General features: G+C 39.1%; 1 non-coding gene and 2 pseudogenes across 1 annotated transcript; all 3 read left to right on the top strand.

The window, feature by feature from the left end:
* Positions 1–4,812: 4,812 nt before the first annotated feature.
* LOC140066355 (U2 spliceosomal RNA) lies at positions 4,813–4,983 on the top strand (annotated as a pseudogene).
* Positions 4,984–10,854: 5,871 nt separating this feature from the next.
* LOC140066329 (U2 spliceosomal RNA) lies at positions 10,855–11,094 on the top strand (annotated as a pseudogene).
* Positions 11,095–13,282: 2,188 nt separating this feature from the next.
* LOC140066259 (U2 spliceosomal RNA) lies at positions 13,283–13,477 on the top strand. The gene has a single exon (XR_011848179.1). It is a non-coding gene; the product is annotated as a U2 spliceosomal RNA (small nuclear RNA).
* Positions 13,478–16,475: the final 2,998 nt, after the last annotated feature.

The following is a 16,475-nucleotide window of genomic DNA, read 5'->3' as shown; positions in this document are numbered from 1 at the left end:
TATTTTTTGAAAGAAAAAAGAAGAACAGATTATTTGGAGAAGAATTATGGCTTCCAAATGGTCTGAGGAAACTGATTTTTTTTCCACTAAATATTTTCTGAAGGATACCATCCGTTTTGTTGTGTCGGACGACCAACGTACGAAAAAAACCCTTAAGTATTTACACGATAACATTTTTGACCCGTTGCTGAGACTACAGACAGAAGATTATGTTTGTGTTCAGTCTTTTCAGAAACGGGGTATTTATGATGTAACGCTGAACAGTGTGAGGATCTGCAATAAGGCGTACAGAGCCTATGAGGAGAATAGAGACTCTGATGTATTACGTGGAGTGCAGGCATATCCCTCATATCAGTATGCATCAAGGACTTTGACTGTCCATATGTATAGTCCTTTTCTAGCTGATTTTCATGTTGATAATTATTTATCTAAATTCTGTGAAAAAGTTGTCTTACAGAAAAAAGGAAAGACAGATTTTGGCGTCTGGGATGGAAGAAGGATTTACACTGTGACCTTCAGGAAGGACGCTGAAGGTTCCATCATGATGCCCCCACCTGTGATACATGTTAACAGGGTAAGAGGACATCTTTTTTTTACGGGAATGCCTCAGTATTGCAAGGCGTGTAGAACATATGGCCACAGAACTGAAGAATGTGAGCCATGTGATGATTGTGTGAATGAAACACATCAGAAACGGGATTGTCCAAACAAGTCCGCCACAGCTGACGTGGCAGAAGAAAGTGGTGAGAGGAGTGGGAGTGGCCCATCTGCAGCTAATGTTTCCCAAGAGACACCGGGAGCAGATGATGAGATAGAAAAAAGAAATGTTAATGAATATGCAAATGGAGTGGTTAGCGAAGAGGTTGCTGGGAGTGAGATGTGCGGCCTATCTCACATAGAAGAGATGGTGAGTGATCTCCCTCAGGTAATACAGGAGACACCGGAAGACACCTCTGCGTCTCCTGGAATTCCGTGTGGTCAAGAACTAATGGAATTGGAAGTTAAATCTGCGAAGCGAGGAAAGTGTGAAGAGAGTGGGAGTGAAAGAGAGGAGGAGGAGCCGGGTAAGAAAAGAATATCTGCTTACCTGGGCGAACTCTCTTCTTCATCTTCCTCAGAATCTGAAGGAAAAGAAAAAGTGAAGAGAAGTGTTAGACAGGACGGTGGGGATGGTCCTAAAAAGAAAGATCAAGGATGATCAAAATTGCCTCCCTGAATGTTCAGGGGTTTAACAAAAGGAATAAGAGAGCAGTATTATATGATTTTTTTGAAAATGAAGATTTTGATTTTATTTTTCTCCAGGAGTGCAATATAGGTAAAAAATTGGACTATTCTTACCTTAAAGAAAATTGGACCGGGAACTTCGCTCTCTCAGGAGGTAACGAGGTGAGGAGTGATGGCGTTGCCTTCCTGTGTAAAAAAGAGTGGGAGATCATGAAGGTGGAAGAGATCTACCCCGGAAGAATTTTATGTGTGACGGTGGTAAGAAACCAGAAAAGAATTAAATGTTTTTGTATATATGCCCATGCTGAGAAAAACAAAAGAATAGAATTGTTGGAGATTTTAAAACTGTTTTTAGTAGGTCCGGACCCGATAATTGTGGGCGGAGATTTTAATTGTCACATAGAAAAAAAGAAGGACAAATCCTCCAGGATCCTGAGAGAGGTAAAGGAGATTTTTCTTTTTAGGGATTGCTGGGAGGAATGTGGCAGAGAAGAAAAATATAAGATGACTTGGGGAAACAACGCTGTGGAATCCAGAATTGATTATTTATTTGTCACGGAGCACTTTAAACAAGAAGAGTTTGCCACCAAGGTGAATGGGTTTTCGGACCATAAATTACTGCAGTGCACTTTATTCCTGGATGGTGAGTCAAAAAAGAAATCTTCCCACTGGAAACTAAACACATCTATTTTAAAAGATCCGGACATATTAAATAGTTTTAAAGAGTTTTTTAAGAAATTGGAAGAAAAGAAAAAAGATTTTATGAATAATTTATTGTGGTGGGAATATGTGAAAAAGAAAAGTAAAAGTTTTTTTATACAAAAAGCAAAAGAAAGAGCTGAAAAGAAAAGAGGAATGTATGAAAAACTTTTTGCAAATTTACAGTGTCTTTATTTATTTAAGAATTCTGGAATCCAAGTTGATGAGGAGATTGAAGAAGTAAAAATAAAAGTCAAAAGAAAACTGGAAGAGAGAGGAAAGGAGATCATCTTCAACGCCAGAGTGGAAGCCTTGGAGGAGGATGAGAAATGCTCCAACTTCTTTTTCAAAAAAATAGTAAGTAAAAAAGACACAATAGAAGAAATAGATGGTGAAAAATCGTTGGATGGCAGATTAAAAAAAGCGGAGGAGTTTTATTCTAATTTATTTGAAAAAAAGAAGAGTGACCCTTTTATGGAAGAATTTTTTTTAGAAAAAATTGATATCCCTTTTAATAAAAGCGAATATGATTTTTTAGCACAAGATGTGGAATACAGTGAAGTGGCGTGTGCAATAAAAAGTTTTAAAAACCTTAAAACACCGGGGAGTGATGGCCTTCCTATTGAATTTTTTAAAATCTTTTGGAATATAATCAATACAGCTTTTATGGATGTTTTACAGGAAATTTTATCTACCAGTGTTTTACCCGAGTCATGGAAGGAAGGTCTCATCGTGCTGCTATACAAAAAAGGTAATAAGAACGAGCTGAAGAACTGGAGACCTATAACGCTTTTAAACACTGATTATAAAATTTTTGCGAAAATCCTGGCTAACAGAATGAAAAGTGTAATTGCCTCTGTCATTAATAGAGATCAAACCTGTGCGGTCCCAGGAAGAAAGATAACGGACTCATTGTTTTTAGTACGAGACATTTTATGGGATTTTAAAGACAGAGAACAGGACTTGGCTGTATTGAGTCTAGATTTTGAAAAGGCCTACGACCGTGTGTCTCATGATTTTTTATTTAAGGTTTTAACGAAGATGGGATGTCCAGAAAAGTTTGTGAAATATGTTAGAATTTTATATGAAGAAGCTTTTAGTAAAATATCTGTCAACGGTTTTTTATCAAAAAGAGTTTTTTTAAAAAGTGGCGTAAAACAAGGATGCCCTTTATCACCAATTTTATTCATATGTGCAATAGAACCGCTGCTGAACGCCATCAGAAAAGATAAAATAATTAAAGGTGTTTTTATTCCAGGAAACAAGAACATACCAGTAAAATTGGTGGCTTATATGGACGATGTGACCCTGCTCACCCGGGACATGACGGGACTCAACCGGATAGTTCGGGTGGTGCAGTGGTTCCAGGAAGCAGCCGGTTTTAAGCTAAATATGGACAAATCAAACATTTTATTGTGTGGAAAGTTTATTTTAAATGAAGATTGTTGTTTTAAGAAGGTCCAAGAAATAAAGATTTTAGGAATTGTTTTTACAGAAAACTGCGGGAGTATAAAGAATTGGGAATCGCTACTGGAGAGAGTAAGGAAGAAACTCTCCTTCTGGAAACTAAGAAGCCTAAGCATGGATGGGAAAATTTTAATTTTAAAACAAGTGATTTTACCTATGCTTTTATACATTTCAACTGTTTTTATTCCCCCTGACATTGTTTTAAGAAAATTTATAAGAGAATGTTTTTATTTTTTCTGGAAAAGCAAGATGGAGAGATGCAGGCGGGAGGAAGTGTATAAATCTATTTTTAAAGGCGGAAGAGGATTCCCTGATTTTAGAAAGTTCATTTATTGCAAGTTTTTATCGCAGTGTGTAAAGACTATTTTAGGACCTGATTTTAACTTAAGGAATTTTATGTGGTATAATTGTGGCTTTTTTATCAAAAAATACAAGTGGACTAACGCACCTTTATCTACCCCATGGAGATGGGTTCCAGCTGGAAATTATGTGGTTTTAGAAAAAATTATAAGACTGTACAAATTGGAACATGTTGAAGTACAAATTTTAATGGACCACAAAAAAATTTTAAAATTACTGGAAAGCCAAGTGACCCATTCTCCAATAGGAAACCTATCTAACAAAATGGTTGAGACTGTGTGGCAAAATATTAATTTTAAATTTTTAACAAATGCACAAAAGGAAATTTTATGGTGTATTGTACAGGATTGTCTCCCTACAAAAGATTTTCAGCACAGGAGGGGCTTAATAAGAAGTGGCCAGTGCCCCAGGGAGTTTTGTGGATCCTGCGAAACCACGTTACATGTTTTTTGGAATTGCGGCTTTGCACAGGGGATGTGGCGGAAGGTCAGTACCCTTTTAAAACTTCTGACAAATGTTTCTTTTATGGACTTTTATTTAGTTTTATACGGTTTAAACCTCAAAAATGAAGATTTTAAAGTAGCCTGGATAACAATATCTTGTGCGAAGATGGCGTTGTGGAAGGTGAGAAATATTTTAATCTTCAAAAAAGAAAAAATAAGCCAAGATGAGTGTTTTAAACTGTTTTTAAGTTATTTATATTTACACTTCTGGAGAGACAAAATTTGTTATGGAGCCAAAGCTGCTGAGAAGATGTGGAAAAGAAGCCAATGGAACAAAATTCAGTAAAGTATATTATCTTTTTATTATTATTATTATTAGTATTATTATTAAAAATAAAAATATATATATATTATTACTTACCATTTTTATCAATGATGAAAATCTTGAAATCTCTATAAAGATATTGTTTCATGTTTCCTACGAGACAAAAAAAGAGACTATTTTTATTATTTGAGATTGAGAGATGACCTGAGATAAAAATTAAAAAAAAAAAAAAAAAAAAAAAAAAAAAAAAAGAAAAAAAAAAAAAAAAAAAAAAAAAAAAAAAAAAAAAAGAAAAAAAAAAAAAAAAAAAAATCTGTTCTTATCAGTTTAATATCTGATACGTCCCCTATCTGGGGACCATATATTAAATGGATTTTTGGAACAGGGAGATGGAAAAAGAGCTTGCTCTGTCCACTCCACGCATTGACCTGGTATTGCAGTACCTCCAGGACCGGTGCACCCCTTCTTAACTTGGTGAAAAAGATAGAGAAATAAATAGCAAAACTTTGGAAAAGGGAAAAGAAATGGAGCCGAAGTTTGCAATGTGACGTCGACGACGCTCTTGTGCTTTGTCACCTACTCAGGTGTGTTGTGTGCTGTGTCTTTTGCAGGAGGAACAAAGGCTTCTCACTAATTGATTAATGAGGTGCTAAATGGGCCCGACCCGGAACAAAGGAAAAAAAAAAAAAGGAAAAATAAAAGTGACCTAATCGGCGGCCTAATTAATTGGAGCTAATTGGATCATGATTAGTCTGGAGCCGTCTACTTGAATCGAAGACACCTGCAGGTTGAGATTTGGCTGCTTCCTCCTCCACTGCTAGCAGTCACAGTCTGAGAAGGTGCGAACGACCGAAGGTAAGCTGTAGCTATCAGCGTGTGCTGGAGCGAGCGTGCTTGTCCCCTCACACCGTCCAGCGGCTGTGTCAAGAGAAAGGAAAAGTGATCTCTGAGCCGTCAGGCAGGCAGTCGGTCGGTCAGACTGACTTGACAAATGAGTTGTTGTGGGGAGGGTGTAGCAGCGGGCGGCTGGCAGATGAAGTGCAGACGCCCGCTCGCTCGGCCCCCCTGCTGCTTTGCGGGGGAGGTGCCTGTTGGGGGCGGTCCTATGCAGATTAATCGTCCCCACGCAGAGGACTGTGTGACTTGCAGAGTAGGTTTTTCGCCTCCTGGCGGTGTCTCCTCTCCGTGAGCAGTGCTGAGAGTTCTGAAGGGGGCCCGGTCTGGGCGAGCTATGGTCGGTATCGCTTCTCGGCCTTTTGGCTAGACCAAGTGTGGTTGCCTTGTGGTTTCCGTGTGAGGTTTAGTCAATTGGTGTTTGTGGGTGCTCCCTCATCTCGGCCTTGGGAGGATCGGTTCTGGTTTTATTACCGGACCTAAACCTCCCTTGCTGCTATTTGGGGTGGGGGAAATAGTCCCCAAACAACGGGAAGAGATCCAGTGTCGCACCTGTAGTGGGTGTTTTTTCCTCTTAGGTCTGGGATTTCGGTTGCTGGCGTGAGCGGAGTCCTGGGTCGTCTTCGGTGGAGCCGTGGATCCTGAGGCGAAGGAGGAGGAGACGAATCCAACGTCGAGGGGGAAACATATTCACCGGAGGAGAGGAACCTTTGCGTGATTGTTGTCTGTCGCTTACCTTAGAGGAGGAAAGAAGAAGGAGTTATTCTTTTTCTATTATTTTTCTTTTTTTACACCATCCGCAAAGATGGAAGATGGTCAAGACTTTCCTGGAGATAATGATCCAGGAAGAAGGCCTGATTTTTTTTCTGAGTTTTTTCCTTTAAAGGACACTATTCGGTTTTTCATAGAGAGAGATCAGCGTGATACAAAAAACGTGGATTGGATCTTTAGAAACATTTTGTCTCCCATTTTTAAGTTGAAAAGGGAAGACTTTTTTTGTGTTCAGACTTTTTATAATAAAGGTGTCCTGGATGTGACGCTGGAGGACAACGCGAGATGTGAAAAAGCGTACAAACTCTATGAAACAAATAGAGATTTGGATGTTTTTGTTGGCCTAAAAGTAAGGCCACTTTTTCAATTAAATTATAAGGTATTAACTATTTCTTTTCAAAACCCTTTTGTTACAGATTGTGAGGTGGAGGCTTTCCTTCTTCAATACTGTTCCTATTTGAAGTTTAGAAACCTGGGACGGACAGGATTCGGGGCATGGAATGGTAAGAGGGTTTACATGGTCAAATTTAAAGAAGACCCGAACGAACCTGGGGGCATAAAGAGGCCGGCGCCCATTGTTTTCGTTAATCGGAATAGGGGTACTGTTTTTTTTTCTTTAATGCCCCCATACTGCTTTGAATGTCGTGCTTATGGACATTCTGTGGTGACATGTCGGATCTGCAAGGAGTGTGCGGGTCCGACACATCAAGAAAGTGAGTGTCCTAGGAAAAAAAAAGAGGGAGAGAATGGTAAGGATGAAGAACGTCAATCCGACCAAAGCAAAGAAAGTGAGGAGGGAGAAGTGGTGGATGAAAATGTAGAAAAACAACCTGAGGGAGAAAGAGAGGAGAAGGCTGATGAGAATGTTGGTTTTGAAAGTAAAAAGAAAAAGAGGAAAAAAAGTAAAAAAGTGAAAAACGTGGTATCTGGTAGTGAAGAAAGCCAGGATGAGGAAGGTGTGGAAGATACTGGAGTGGAAGATGCTGGAGTATCTGTGCCAGAGACTGTGTTGTCATCTGGATCTGGTATGGAAAAAATGGATAGTTCAAAAACTCTTAAGAGAGGTGCAGAAACAAATGAAGAAAAAGAGGATGAAGTAAAGAAATCTGCAATTGAAGTAATGTTTGGGCCCATAAGCCCAGACTCCTTTTCATCTACAGATTTACAGATAAATTTGGATCTATCTGATATTGCTGATTCCATTAGTGATTATGGATGAAGGAGTTTAAAGCCATATCCTTGAATGTTCAAGGATTTAATAACAAAAGGAAACGTAATGCTTTTTATGAGTGGTTAAACCTTGAAGATGTTGATTTTTGTTTTTTGCAAGAATGCAATATTAGGAAAGGAGTAGATTATTCTTTTCTTTTAAATGGTTGGAATGGATACGGCCTTTTCTCTGGAGCTAATGAAGTTAAAAGTGATGGCATTGGTTTTTTGTGTAATGCATCTTGGGAGATAGTAAATTTTAAGGAAATATACCCAGGAAGAATTTTGTTAGTTGAGGTTAAAAAAGAGAATTTTAAGATGAAATGTTTTTGCATTTATGCGTATTGTGAGAAAGCGAAGAGAATAGAACTATTTGAATTTTTAAAATTATTTATGGACGGAACGTGTCCAATTCTAATTGGTGGTGATTTTAATTGTCATGTTGATATGGATCTTAAAAGAGATAGATCGGTAAAAATTTTGAAAGATATGGTCTCAATTTTTAGTTTACAGGACATATGGGTAGAATGTGGAAAACAAGATAGTGAGAGGATAACTTGGAGAAATTCGTTCAGTGAATCTAGAGTGGATTATTTCTTTTGTTCAGTAGGTTTTAAGTGTGTTTCCTTTAGTTCAAATTTAAACGGTTTTTCAGATCACAATTTTATTAGATGTGTTGTTTCTTGTGGTTCAGAAAGTTTTATGGGGAAAAAGTCTACCCATTGGAAGTTAAATACCAATATTCTAGAGGATATGAAACTTAAAGATGAATTTGGGTGTTTTTATCAAAAAATTGTTCAAAAGAAAAATAATTTTAATTCTATTCTAAGGTGGTGGGATTTTTTTAAAGAGGAAACCAAAAAGTTTTTGTTGAAGTATAGCAAAAAAAGGAGTCAAGAAAAGAAGAAATTTTATGATAAATTGTTTGCGAGGTTACAGGTTTTATATGTTTTTAAAGAAATAGGTGAAGCAAGTGAAAATGAGATCCAAGAAGTAAAGGAAGAAATTAAAAAGGTTTTAGACGATAGAGGGAAAGAATTGATTTTTAATTCAAAAGTGGAATTTTACGAAAAAAATGAGAAGTGTTCTAATTATTTTTTTAAGAGATTAACTAATAAGAAAGATTACATTAAAAAATTAGATGGCGTAAGTGGGTTAAAGGAGAAATTAAAAATAGCAGAAGATTTTTATTCCCTTTTGTTTTCAGAGAAGAATTGTGATAATTCCCTTAAAAACTTTTTTATCGGTATTTTGGAATCTGTTTTTAGCAATGCTGATAGGAGTATCTTATCTGAGAAATTATTAAAAGAAGAAGTTTTTAGTGTTATTAATGGTCTTTCAGTTAGGAAAACTCCAGGTATGGATGGCCTTCCGATAGAATTTTACAAATGCTTTTGGGATCTTATTAGTGATGATTTTTTACTTGTTTTAGTGGAAGTTTTTAACTCATACATATTACCTGAATCTTGGCTCGAAGGATTGATTATTTTATTGTTTAAGAAAGGCGATAAAGAGAAACTAGCCAATTGGAGACCTATTACATTATTAAACTCTGATTACAAAATATTCGCAAAGATTCTTGCCGATAGACTGAAAAAAGTAATTAGTAATGTAATTGGGATCGACCAAACGTGTGCTGTCCCTGGTCGTAGAATTTCTGACGCTTTGTTTTTAGTTAGAGATATTTTATATGATTTTAATGATAGGGGACGTGGATTGGCGCTGATTTCATGCGATTTTGAAAAGGCATACGATAGAGTTGCCCATGTGTTCTTATTTGAAGTTTTAAGAAAATTAGGTTGTCCTGTAAGTTTCATAAAACAGATTGAGAGTCTATATAATAACTGTACTAGTAAAGTTTCTATTAATGGTTTTTTTACAAATGCTATAAGTCTTAAATGTGGTGTTAAGCAAGGCTGCCCGTTGTCCCCAATTCTTTTTATTTGTGTTTTAGAACCGTTACTGCAAGCTTTTAGATGGGATAAAGTGATTAGGGGTGTTTTTATTCCGGGTAATAATAATATTCCTGTGAAAGCAATTGCATATATGGATGATGTAACGGTGTTGGCGGAGGATATGCCTAGTTTTAATCGAATTGTGAGGACTCTTAATATGTTTTGTAGTGCATCCGGCTTTAAGTTAAATTATGATAAGACTAATGTGCTTTTAATAGGTAATTTTAAATTAAATACTGATTGTTGTTTTAAAATAGTAAATGAGTTGAAAATTTTAGGTATCTTTTTTTCCAGTAATGGTGGTAGTATTAAAAATTGGGAGTCTCTGTTGGAGAGAGTTAGGAAAAAAATAGATTTTTGGAAAACAAGGCTTTTAACTTTAGAAGGGAAAATTTTAATTATAAAACAGGTCTTAATGCCAATTATTTTATATGTATCTTTAATCTTTTTACCCCCGGATAGATATTTAAGAAAAATTGTTAAATTATGTTTTTATTTTCTTTGGAATAGTAAAATGGAGAGAATAAAAAGAGATGTACTTACCAGGAGAAAAGAAAAAGGAGGTAAAAATTGTCCGGATATTAAGAGGTTTTTATATTTAAAATATTTGGCTTATGTTGTGTCAATTTTAAAAGGTCCAGAGTCTAATTTAAAAAACATGGTCACGTATAATTGTGGGTATTTTATTAAAAAATATAATTGGTTTCTAGTATCATTAAAGAAGCCCATTAGGGGTGTACCGGCAAAAGATTACATTGTTTTAAAACGCATTTTAGAGATATACAGTTTGGAACAGTTGGATTTTAATGTTTTATCGGACCATAGGAAAATATTGAAATTTATAGAGGAAAAAGAGTGTTACGTACCTATTAAAAATTTTAGTGAATCTAGATTAAAAGAAATATGGGGTAACATGTGTTTTAATGAATTGACAAATGAAATGAAAGACTTAATATGGATGTTAGTAAACGATTGTCTTACAACACGTGAGTTTCAATATAGAAGAGGTCTAAGAAGAAATGATTTTTGTCCGAGAACAAGTTGTGGTGATTGTGAAAATCCAATGCATTTAATGTGGAATTGTACTTTTGCACAAAAGGTTTGGAGGAGAGTAAGTATTTTAATTTCTTTTATAAGTGACCTAAGACTTTTAGAATTTGATACTCTGTTTTATGGAATAGGGATTAAAAAGGAAAATTTTAGAGTTTTATGGATATTATTTTCATGTACAAAGTTAGCCTTGTGGAAAACGAGATGTATTTTAATTCTAAAAAAAGAAGAAATATCTGAAGTTGAATGTATGAAATTATGTCTCAATTATTTATATTTATTTTTCTGGAAAGATAGAATGCATTTAGGAGAAGAAGAAGCTGAAAGAATATGGAAACAGAAGTTATGGGGTAAAACATTTAAGAATGTTTAATATGTATGTACTTACCTATTTTTTTTGTCTTATGATCTCAATTCGATGATGACTTGTCTTGATAACCTATAAAAAAATATAACAATACATGTTTTTAATGTTGTGTTGTTCAAGACTTGTATACTGAGAATTGAAAGAAAAAAAAAAAAAAAAAAAAAAAAAAAAAAAAAATCTGTTCTTATCAGTTTAATATCTGATACGTCCCCTATCTGGGGACCATATATTAAATGGATTTTTGGAACAGGGAGATGGAAAAAGAGCTTGCTCTGTCCACTCCACGCATTGACCTGGTATTGCAGTACCTCCAGGACCGGTGCACCCCTTCTTAACTTGGTGAAAAAGATAGAGAAATAAATAGCAAAACTTTGGAAAAGGGAAAAGAAATGGAGCCGAAGTTTGCAATGTGACGTCGACGACGCTCTTGTGCTTTGTCACCTACTCAGGTGTGTTGTGTGCTGTGTCTTTTGCAGGAGGAACAAAGGCTTCTCACTAATTGATTAATGAGGTGCTAAATGGGCCCGACCCGGAACAAAGGAAAAAAAAAAAAAGGAAAAATAAAAGTGACCTAATCGGCGGCCTAATTAATTGGAGCTAATTGGATCATGATTAGTCTGGAGCCGTCTACTTGAATCGAAGACACCTGCAGGTTGAGATTTGGCTGCTTCCTCCTCCACTGCTAGCAGTCACAGTCTGAGAAGGTGCGAACGACCGAAGGTAAGCTGTAGCTATCAGCGTGTGCTGGAGCGAGCGTGCTTGTCCCCTCACACCGTCCAGCGGCTGTGTCAAGAGAAAGGAAAAGTGATCTCTGAGCCGTCAGGCAGGCAGTCGGTCGGTCAGACTGACTTGACAAATGAGTTGTTGTGGGGAGGGTGTAGCAGCGGGCGGCTGGCAGATGAAGTGCAGACGCCCGCTCGCTCGGCCCCCCTGCTGCTTTGCGGGGGAGGTGCCTGTTGGGGGCGGTCCTATGCAGATTAATCGTCCCCACGCAGAGGACTGTGTGACTTGCAGAGTAGGTTTTTCGCCTCCTGGCGGTGTCTCCTCTCCGTGAGCAGTGCTGAGAGTTCTGAAGGGGGCCCGGTCTGGGCGAGCTATGGTCGGTATCGCTTCTCGGCCTTTTGGCTAAGATCAAGTGTAGTATCTTTGCGGGTGCTGCCTTGGTCTTGGCCGGAGGTGCTCCGGGTGCTCCTTCGCCTCGGCCTGGGGGGATCGGCACGGGTTTATAGCCCTGTCTTAACCCCCCTGCTGCTATTGGGGTGGAGGAAATAGGCCCGGAGCAACGAGGAGCGATCATACTGGCCCTTTTCCTAGGTGCTGCAGTTGTTATCGGTGAGCTACTGGTCGGGTGACGTGAGAGAGATGGCGTCGATACCTGGATACCAAAGAAACCGGAATACCGTGAGGTTTACGATGGAGAAGGACCTGGTGTTCCTGTCCGAGCAGCTTTTACTGGGATTGTTCCAGCTGAAAAGGGAAGAGATACTCTGCGTTATGGATTATCCGAAGAAAAATTGTTATGATGTCACATTTGCAACGAGGGAGAGATATCTATCTCTCCTGAAGACTTTGCGAAGACTAAAGGACCATCCTTTGTTGGAGGGTGTGGTGGTTACGCCACATTTCATTGAAGATGAAAAACTTTTTATTGTAAAGATGTATTCCCCTACGATGCCGGAAGGGGAAATAGCTAACTTCTTGAGACAATTTTGCAAGGAAGTCACCTACAAGGGTGATGTAATGAACTCTTGCCAATTTTGGACTGGGAAAAGAAAGTTTTTGTGCAAATTAATATGTAAAGATGACGGGACTTTTGTACTTCCTCCTGCACGTTTTAGGATAAACCGTGTAGTAGGTGACCTTTTTTTCGAAAATATGGACACTTTTTGCAAAAACTGCAAACAGTACGGACATTCAGAAAACGATTGTTGTTTATTGTTTTGTACCAAATGTTATACAGAGGGGCATACATATCAAAATTGTAATGATGGGAAGAAATGTTTTTTCTGTAAAACTGTAGGTCATTTGATTAAGGATTGTGTGAAAAAGAAGGAAAAAGATAAAGAGGAGGAGGAGGAGTGTAGATCTGAAATGTCTGAGGAAAGTTCTGGGAGTGAGCCTGGGAGGCCCGCCAGAACCGATACTCAGTTTAAACTGTATGTAAAAAATTTAGGTTTACCTGCTACTTATGTAGAAGATGTTAAAAAGTTTAGAGAAAGGCCTGATTGTGGAACTGTACGTAATACTGTACGTGAAAAATTGACTGTACCTGAATTTTTGGCGAAGATCTCCATCAATGAGGTTTTCAACAGATACCTTGGGAAACGTCTGCGAGGGAAAAAGAAAGAAGATTTTTCAGTAGATTTAATTGATGTAATAGTGATTTTTTGTTTAGAAAAATCTATTTTTCGTTTAGTGTAAAAATGTGATTTCTGTTATGTTTTGTAAACACAGTATGTGAGTTTTAAGTTTGTTTTGTAAATATGATTTGTTTTGTGATTTATTTTAAATAAAATTGTTGTTTTTATCCCCATTTGGGGATATTCAACTTAAAAAAAAATCTGTTCTTATCAGTTTAATATCTGATACGTCCCCTATCTGGGGACCATATATTAAATGGATTTTTGGAACAGGGAGATGGAAAAAGAGCTTGCTCTGTCCACTCCACGCATTGACCTGGTATTGCAGTACCTCCAGGACCGGTGCACCCCTTCTTAACTTGGTGAAAAAGATAGAGAAATAAATAGCAAAACTTTGGAAAAGGGAAAAGAAATGGAGCCGAAGTTTGCAATGTGACGTCGACGACGCTCTTGTGCTTTGTCACCTACTCAGGTGTGTTGTGTGCTGTGTCTTTTGCAGGAGGAACAAAGGCTTCTCACTAATTGATTAATGAGGTGCTAAATGGGCCCGACCCGGAACAAAGGAAAAAAAAAAAAAGGAAAAATAAAAGTGACCTAATCGGCGGCCTAATTAATTGGAGCTAATTGGATCATGATTAGTCTGGAGCCGTCTACTTGAATCGAAGACACCTGCAGGTTGAGATTTGGCTGCTTCCTCCTCCACTGCTAGCAGTCACAGTCTGAGAAGGTGCGAACGACCGAAGGTAAGCTGTAGCTATCAGCGTGTGCTGGAGCGAGCGTGCTTGTCCCCTCACACCGTCCAGCGGCTGTGTCAAGAGAAAGGAAAAGTGATCTCTGAGCCGTCAGGCAGGCAGTCGGTCGGTCAGACTGACTTGACAAATGAGTTGTTGTGGGGAGGGTGTAGCAGCGGGCGGCTGGCAGATGAAGTGCAGACGCCCGCTCGCTCGGCCCCCCTGCTGCTTTGCGGGGGAGGTGCCTGTTGGGGGCGGTCCTATGCAGATTAATCGTCCCCACGCAGAGGACTGTGTGACTTGCAGAGTAGGTTTTTCGCCTCCTGGCGGTGTCTCCTCTCCGTGAGCAGTGCTGAGAGTTCTGAAGGGGGCCCGGTCTGGGCGAGCTATGGTCGGTATCGCTTCTCGGCCTTTTGGCTCAGATCATGGCATGCCCGGACTGAGTCAGGAGGTCGAGGGAGTGCCATTGTGTGTTTTGGTGGCATACTACCCCGTTCTTTGACGGAGCGATCGTTTTTTGAAATCTGTGACGCAAGTCGACAGTAGAAGATGGCGGGATTGAAGGATACTATCCGCTTTGAAGTAGACCCTGAGGACCAGGCACGGAACAGAATGATGTATATCGCAAAGGAGATCCTGATGGAAAAATTGGGCTTCAGCAAGACCGAATTCTATAGTATCAATGAATACCCCAAAAAAGGTACTTATGAAATAACATTTACTGATAATGGCCGTTGTCTATTTGCATATGGGGAATTGATGAGGATGAAGAGGGACCCTATGCTGGTAGGGATTGCTGTGAAACCTCTGTTCGCTTTAGTTCAGAGGGTGTTATATGTTCATGTGCATAACCCATTCACGGACATACAATTGATTGAGGCCTTCTTAAGAAGATATTGTTCCGAGGTAAGGAACGGTGAAAAACTTACCAACCAGCTCGGGGTGTACAATTGCAAGATGCGATTTTCTGTAAAGTTCCGCCTTGATCCAGAGGGGGTGGGAGGCTACATGCACCCACCGTCGTCTTTCTCTGTGGCGGGATTTAGAGGAACCATAATGTATACCGGACAGCCCTCGTACTGCCGGAAATGTTTTCAGTTCGGCCATTTGCAGGAGTCATGTTCCAAAGGTCTGACCTGCCGGAACTGTAAGAAGCAGGGTCACACTGCCGGTGGATGCCCGATGGGTCGGAGATGCGACCTGTGTGGAGATCCTGATCATTTGTATCGAGATTGTCCAGTGGCGAGAAGTCGAAGAGAGGAGGAAAGGAAGGCGGAGAAGGAGAGAGCCAAACATCTAGCAGAGGTCCTCATCAGACAAGAAAAAGAGGAAGTGGAGAGAGCTGCTTATGCTGAAAAATTAAAAAAAGATGAGGAAGAGCTTATGCAGCAGGAGGAAATTGTTAGTGCCTTTGTGGTGAGTCCCGCATCTCCTGGGGAGGTAGCGGAGATGGTAATGGAGCTGGAGGAGAAGATGGTGCAGGGGGAAACCTCTGTGTCAGCGTCGAACCCCTCTAACATTGTGGAATACCCATCCTCGGGAGAGACTTCCCTTTCTAAGAGGGAGGGTGGTGGGGCTTCAACGTCTGAGGAAGAGGGAGAGGGTGAGTTTGAGAAGCCGCCTGGTCGGAAGGTCGGGCAAAAGAAGCGAAGGACTGAGAGGAGTCCGGAAGAATCTGAGGTTGAGACCAGCAATAGATTTTCGTGTCTGGGAGAGACGTGCGTGGACTCTTTGGAAAATCGCTGAGAGATTCATGGACCCCTGTTTTGTTCTGTAAATAACACATTCCTAGTAGTCTTACAGTAAGCTCACTTAATGTGAGGCTGATAAGAAGTAGGACGAGACGCACTGCCATCTTTAATTTTCTGGAAAATGTTGGTAGTGATATTATTTGTCTGCAAGAATGTGGTTTGAATGAGACTGGGTGGGCGGAGGAGTGGGTGTGGGGAGAATCTGTATGGTCGGGTGGTGGGTGTAAGAATGATGGTGTTGGGGTTCTGTTAAAAAATAGGGGGATGTGTATTGAGAAGTATGTGGTAGTGGAAGGGGGGAGGGGTATTGTTGTTTATGTTAAGTATGGGAAAATAAGCTTTAAGTTAATTAATATATATGCGCCGGTTGCCAAAGTGGAACGTATTGATTTTTTTGAAAAGTTAAAGTTTTTTGTTCAGGGGAATATCCCTACTGTTTTGGTTGGTGATTTTAATGTTGATATTACAAAGAATGAATATGATTTGTCAGGGAAGGTATTATGTGATATTTTGGGGGACTTTAGGTTGAAAAGTGTGTCAAAAGTGTTAGGGGGGGGAGATAGGTGTACTTTTTTTTCTGATCGTGGGGGTATTATGTCGTGTCTAGATTATGTTTTTGTGTCATCGTCGTTTGAATGTTTAAGTTATAATCAAGAAGGTGTGGCCTTTTCAGATCATGAGATGATAATAGTGAGAGTGAAAGTAGGAGGAGAATTGAGAGGGCGAGGGACTTGGAAGCTAAATGTGTTGTTATTAGAAGATGATTGGGTTAAGAAGGAGTTTGCGAGAGAATATGCAAGATGGGTGGAGTATAAGCGGGAGTTTGCCAATATTCTGGTTTGGTGGGATTGGGTAAAGAAAGAATGTGC

This window comes from Engystomops pustulosus, chromosome 6, assembly GCF_040894005.1.
Source record: "Engystomops pustulosus chromosome 6, aEngPut4.maternal, whole genome shotgun sequence".
In the NCBI taxonomy this organism is placed as follows: domain Eukaryota; kingdom Metazoa; phylum Chordata; class Amphibia; order Anura; family Leptodactylidae; genus Engystomops; species Engystomops pustulosus.
Note: the sequence above shows the minus strand (reverse complement) of the source record. Positions and strands in the feature narration are given on the sequence as shown.